The sequence below is a fragment of the Lampetra planeri genome, chromosome 3 (assembly GCF_965212315.1).
Source record: "Lampetra planeri chromosome 3, kcLamPlan1.2.h2, whole genome shotgun sequence".
Taxonomy (NCBI): Eukaryota; Metazoa; Chordata; class Hyperoartia; order Petromyzontiformes; family Petromyzontidae; genus Lampetra; species Lampetra planeri.
In genome coordinates this window covers 22,086,233-22,092,340 of record NC_136109.1, presented here as the reverse complement: position 1 = coordinate 22,092,340, position 6,108 = coordinate 22,086,233, and positions in this window count along the sequence as shown.

The following is a 6,108-nucleotide window of genomic DNA, read 5'->3' as shown; positions in this document are numbered from 1 at the left end:
CGCAGTGATTAGAAATAAGTAAATGTTTAGCCAACTTCACAGGTCTCTGCGGAATTACATTATCAACTGCTTTCCGTTCATCGAGGCATTTAAAGTAGTTAGTTGGGTCACTCAAAATAGCTGTCTTAATGCACCCTCGGCTGAACGCGTGGGACAAAAAGGGCGGTGGTGTAAGTTGTTAGAGGAAGACTGCAATGGATCAGCCTGGCATCTGCGGAAGTGGTGAGGAACCTTGGCCGGTGTAGGGTTGGGCAATCTGAGCAGTTCATCGTTACGAGGAGAGTGGCTGCATCATAGAGATTTAAATACACCCCCCATATCGTTAAACATGTTTTCCGTTTTGCCATATATTTTATATATTTTTAATTTCCATCTGGTGTATGCAGTTCGTACAATTAGACTAAATATAACATCACTTTGTAATGTGCATTCATTAAAAACCTATTTATATTTACACGTGCGATTGATGTATTGTGAGCCCTAATTGAAATTAATGGGAACATTAACTATTGAGAATAGGTTTTCTCCTTTTTTTCTGGCAACAAAACGGGTGTTAAGATGTTAAAACACCAAACTGAAACCTTTTACAAGGAATCATGTCTGCTTAACCACAATACTTGTGGTCAGAATGCAAACGAAAAACATACTCTGATAATATATGCATTGTCTTTGAAACTGATTGGTCCACACCAGAGACAGCTTTCTTTCGAGCCTCGTCTCAATTGGTGCTAGACCAGAGGACGCCAAAAGGCGAACAGCACAAAGACAATGCACTATCAGAGTAATGAGAGATCGGGTTGGGCAGCTACATCATGGGCCCTCCTTTATTGTGGTTAATGCAGATATTATTCCTTGTAAAAGGTTACAGATTGGTGTTTTAACATTTAAACACCTGTTTTGCTGCCAGTAAAAAGGGGCAAAGGAGGTCCCATGATACATTAACGCTTCTCGTCGACTGCATGGCCTTACTGCACTCTTCTGCCATCTCGTGTCAGATAGTTATAATTGCAGAGTTATTTGATTACCATATTTCCACTAAAATATAACGTGAGAAATATTATTATACTCTTAAATAAGCGCACAACTTTATCTGTGATGAACGCTGCACTTTCCGTCGTTTTCATGCAGGGGGCACTGCAAACCTACGCGCCCACTGCATGAACGACGGAGGCGCAGGGACAGACGTTCATTTTACATTGGAATCGATCTGCAGACGGCGGTCTTCTCGCACGGCCAGCAGCTCCGTGTCGCCTAATCTCGATCCCGCAATCCCAAACAGGTGAAAGTGCACATCGAACCGAACCCCCCAGCAAGGCCATCTACTTAACGACGAGAGAAATTTCACACGAAATGTCCTTTTCAATTAAGTCTTCCAGATGTAAAATGACAAGCTTTTAATGAAGATATACAACTGTCTAATTCAAAACATAATACAATTCAAAGATGTTTCATTTTAAAACTTCAAAACGGAGCATCGGGTCCTTGCGTGAATGCGTCGTTCGTGTGCAGGCGCCCCTGAACAACCCTTAGTTTATAATATTAACTTATATTATTACATATGCCGAAGTTACAATTGAAATAGAAATTCATTGAAACATCTTTTAACAACTGTTTTATGTTTCGCATCTCCTCTTGACATTCCATACTTGGCATCTTTGCAGCAAGCTTACATTGTGTTTCATATGAAGTGCCATATTTTATAAACGAACCTCCTGTAGTTATAATTGGAATAGAAATTCATGGAAACAAACTTTGAACAAATGTGTTATGTTTTGAATCTCCTCTTGACATTCCATACTTGGCATCTTTGCAGCAAGCCCACATTGTGGTTCATATGAAGTGCCATATTTTAGAAACGAAGTTCCCTCCAATGTGGACATCATGATCTTGTTTAACCGAGTGTTATTTGTTAAAAAAAGATTAACTGCTCTTAGTCGACGCCGCTGATGCCAATATCCTGGCCATTGCTCAAATGGCGCAAACCCTTTTTGATAATAAAAAAATGCAGTCACTTTAAATTAACTTCTTGAGGATACTTCACCACGCTGATCAGGACGACTTGGTGACCAGTGGGTCCCGCCAGAGAAGAGATGGAGTTGGGTGGACTTGCCAATGACTGGGACCAGTGGTGTCAAGATCGGCCTCTATGGAGGAGGCTCGTGAAGGACGCTGCTACTGGGAAGTTGGAGGCAGTCGCCCTCCAGCAACAACGGGGGGCAGAGGAGTGACGCTCATAACAAAGAGCGGAGTGCCGGGCTGATAAAACAACAAGTTGGCTCAGCAGGGGGCACAGGTGGTGCATCTGCCAGTCATCGCAGTCAGTCAACCCATGGCACTTGGGTCTCTCCCGTGACCTGCCAGCGGGCGTTCGACACTTCACGTGGCCTTGAAGTGCACATAGCCTGGCACAAGCGCCGTGGTGACGTCACCACTTAGTGGCGAATGAGGTTGTTGTAGCGTGGTTGGCATGGTCCCTGGTGCAAATAATGAAATAGGGTCGGCCACTCAATGTGTACTCTCTTTGTGGCCCAGAAGCTGGCCCCTTCCATCCCGTTGGCTCTCGGTGCAGTTGCACCGCCTGCACATCGGACAGCTGCACCACGCGGCTTCGCACCGATTCGGATGAATCTCACCAAGGTTGCTGTGGCTGGGAGTTGAACTCTGGTAGCCGGGTTCAAAGTGCAGTACACTAACCTCTGCACCACCACTCCACCTCCTTTGGATTATCCTTTTTGGATAGGAAATAAAAAAATATAGAGCAGTGAGCTGTACAGTAAATGGCGTGCTGCGTCTGACATGTCCACACGTAGAAGGTGACATGGCATTTTAATATATTACGAGGCGCATGCATCACGCACTGCTTGTTTCACTTGGGATGATCATCCCGAGGTAACAAGCATATTCTGAGCCATTTAGACATTTTAGCGCTGTAAAATTGTCACGGATGACCTTGCCCCTCTGTACGTGATCTCTTTTGTCCAATACTAAAGGTCATTTCTAAACCCACCGTGCAAGATTCAGCAAAATGATTGTGTAGAGTTAGATATTACACACCATCGTCCATCATAATGCATTCTTCATCATCAGCCATGCTCTATTCACTGCTCGTTAAAGGTTTCCTCGCACCGATGTCATCCCTTACAGCCCTGTTATGCAACGATTTACATGTTCTTCTTCAGCATGTGTTGATATCATTGCTCCACGTTTGCGGTGGTCATCGCCGTGGCTAATTTCTCTCCTTTGGGTGCCATTCCATCACCATCGGCCAACGTTCCTTTTGGGGATGTGTCCTGCCCAAACCCCCTTTCCTTAATAGTCAATAGGATGTCTCTCATTTGTGTTTTGTTTTCTGGTCCACGTGTTTTCCTCTTTCTGTCTCTGAGCATAATTCCTAACATGTGTAGGGGTGTCAGGGGAAGGATTCCCACCAATAGATGGGTTAGTGGGAGGGGTGATCGAGGAGATGTAAGGAGAGAACGGGCGGGAAGAAGGGGCCTTTGGCGGGAACGAGATTGGGACGGCTGGGGACAGGTGTGAACGGAAGAAAAGGAATAAAGGAGGAGACCCCTGCAATCTCGTGTCGGCTCCCCTTTACATATGCATCTCTCCATGCTTCACTCATATTTCAGCCTTTGCACAATTTTCTCTGTCCGTGACGGACCATATGATCAAGATGTCATAGCAAGTAATGTGCACTGAACGAAAACATTCTTCTTGAAGCACATTGGTGCTGTATGTGGCTTTTTATAATGAAATTCAGTTTGAAAAAAGCTCTCCATTCGGCTCTTGCCCGTCTTGTCATTTGATCGTGATGATCTTTATCCACCTTCAACGATTAGCCCAGGTCGATACACACCGTTGCTTTCGAGTCGTGTCCCTCCAACAATTATTATACTCGGTGAACTTGTGATGTTATTCATCATATTTAGCCAGAATACACATGTTGCTGGATGAATAACTCCATCTCATATGGGCACGAGGTGTCATGATCCATCTTGCTCTGGCACATGAGTTCATTTATTCTTTCATCTTTTTTGTAAGACGTAATTCTCTCACCAGTCTCGTCCACCAGCCATCCTCCCTTTCTCAAGAAGTGTCCTGCCCAAACACCGTACGTATCCAACCGTGCTAACCGGACGTACTTACTCAAGCCAGCTTACTTTCCTGTCTCGAATTTGTGTTCGTCCTCTTGATCCCGGACTGATTTCAACAATTGCCTTAAGTATGCAGTCCGTTTCATTTTCCAGCTGTGTCCCTCCAGCAATTATATCCATGTTTATTGAACTTGTTGTACATGACTTTTGTTTCGAAAGCTGCAAAGTTGAGCCAAACATCTGCAGTCTTCTGTGTTGGTTTTGTCAGTTGTTTCGTGGTCGATATATTGAGTGTCACCAGCAAATCTGAGGTGATGAATATCATTATTATACATTTATTCTGGCAGTTCTGTGTAATTCTCATCTGTTGATAGGCGTTTTATTTCTATGTCCTGTCTCTCCTTCTCTTCCTGTTTTTTGGAGGCTTCATATAAATTGTGCTCTGCTTTCGTACTTTGCCCTCCGCTTTCAGAGCAGTGTCCATTATTGTGCTAGCTGCATACTTATTTAAAGCGGCGACACACATTATACAGCACTTGTTTAGAAAGTGCTTCACCTGTGAATATTTTACCATTATACTGCGATGCTTCATGAATTTTTAAAATATTCTGCATTTTGTTTTTTTAGCACTAGATGGCAGGATGCCACGGTAGTGTGTTGCCACGTAAAACAATTGTATTTTTTAAATTGTGCATCAGCAATACGTGGAATTTAAAATCAGCATTGGTCATTTCCATCTGTATAGAAACAAGACGCTCAAAATAGATGTCCTGTGCTCTGTTGGAGGTGAGGCTCTTAGCGGATGTTTTTCACATGTTGATGAGCACACGATTGCCATTTTAGGTGTCGGCCTCTGTCAGCATCTCAAACTCAACATATACTTAGAAACCAGGTCGGTGCCAAATGAAGTGGCATGCACGGCCAACACGCAAGCTCACTGGATGGGGATGCTCGAAAATGAATTCAGGTCGTAGCAGGTTGATGCTGAGCATTGTAATCTTCTTAGGACCATATTGGCAGGTAACGAATGTCCGACGGCCCAAGAGCTATTTTGAGATGTATCCACATTCATAACCCATACACGGAGCCAACGGTTAACGGGAAGTATTGGATTGCTATGTACCTGGCAGACAATAACTGAGTACTATAATAAACAACATGCACCTGCTCCAGATATGCTTAGTGATATTTCCATTGAGTCACAATAGACTGATGATAAGTGTTGTAATGTCCTTACTTTGGTCAATTTCTTATTTTAAGAAAAGTGACTATCCATAATATTGATTCTTATGTTGTGGAAGTATATGTATTGCAGATACAATGTTTTATATATGTGCAATTGTTGAAGTGGCACAAATTAAAATCTCATCGGAGTATGTTTACCTAATTAAATGATCTCATGTAGGCTGGAACCAAAATGATGAAATGAAGAGGTGAGCGAGGGCAGGTTGAAGTGCTTTTGAAAAAATTAATCAGAGAATGCAACGCAACAGCCGATGTGCCTCAGTAATAACGTTCTCAATCAATGCATATTACCCGTGATATGGAAACATGGATACTGTCAAAGAAATGGAATACAAAAGCAAACAAAAATGTGCAAACAAACGTGGGGTGGCACTGAGAGATGGAAAGAGGAACACAAACAGGGTGAATATAATATTGACTTTGGTAAAAAAAAGCAAGTGGGACTTGGAGCAGGACAGGTCGCGAGATAAGATGATAGCCGAGAGCCGGGACTGATGGGGTGGAGTGGTAGCAAAAGGAGAGAACATTCACGACAGGACGACTACCACGAAGATGCAACAGCAAGATTCAGCACCTACACATTAGCCAGATGGACTTGTTGCACTGTACGACTGCGAGGAATGGTGGGGAATGAAGGAAGCCTTCATCCAACAGTGGATAGACCATGGCTGCTGATGATGCGATTGTAAAAACGTGGGCATTTATAAACTTGCAGCTGAAGTGTGAACCTTACTTACGTAGCAAACATCCAGGAGATCTGACACAGAGC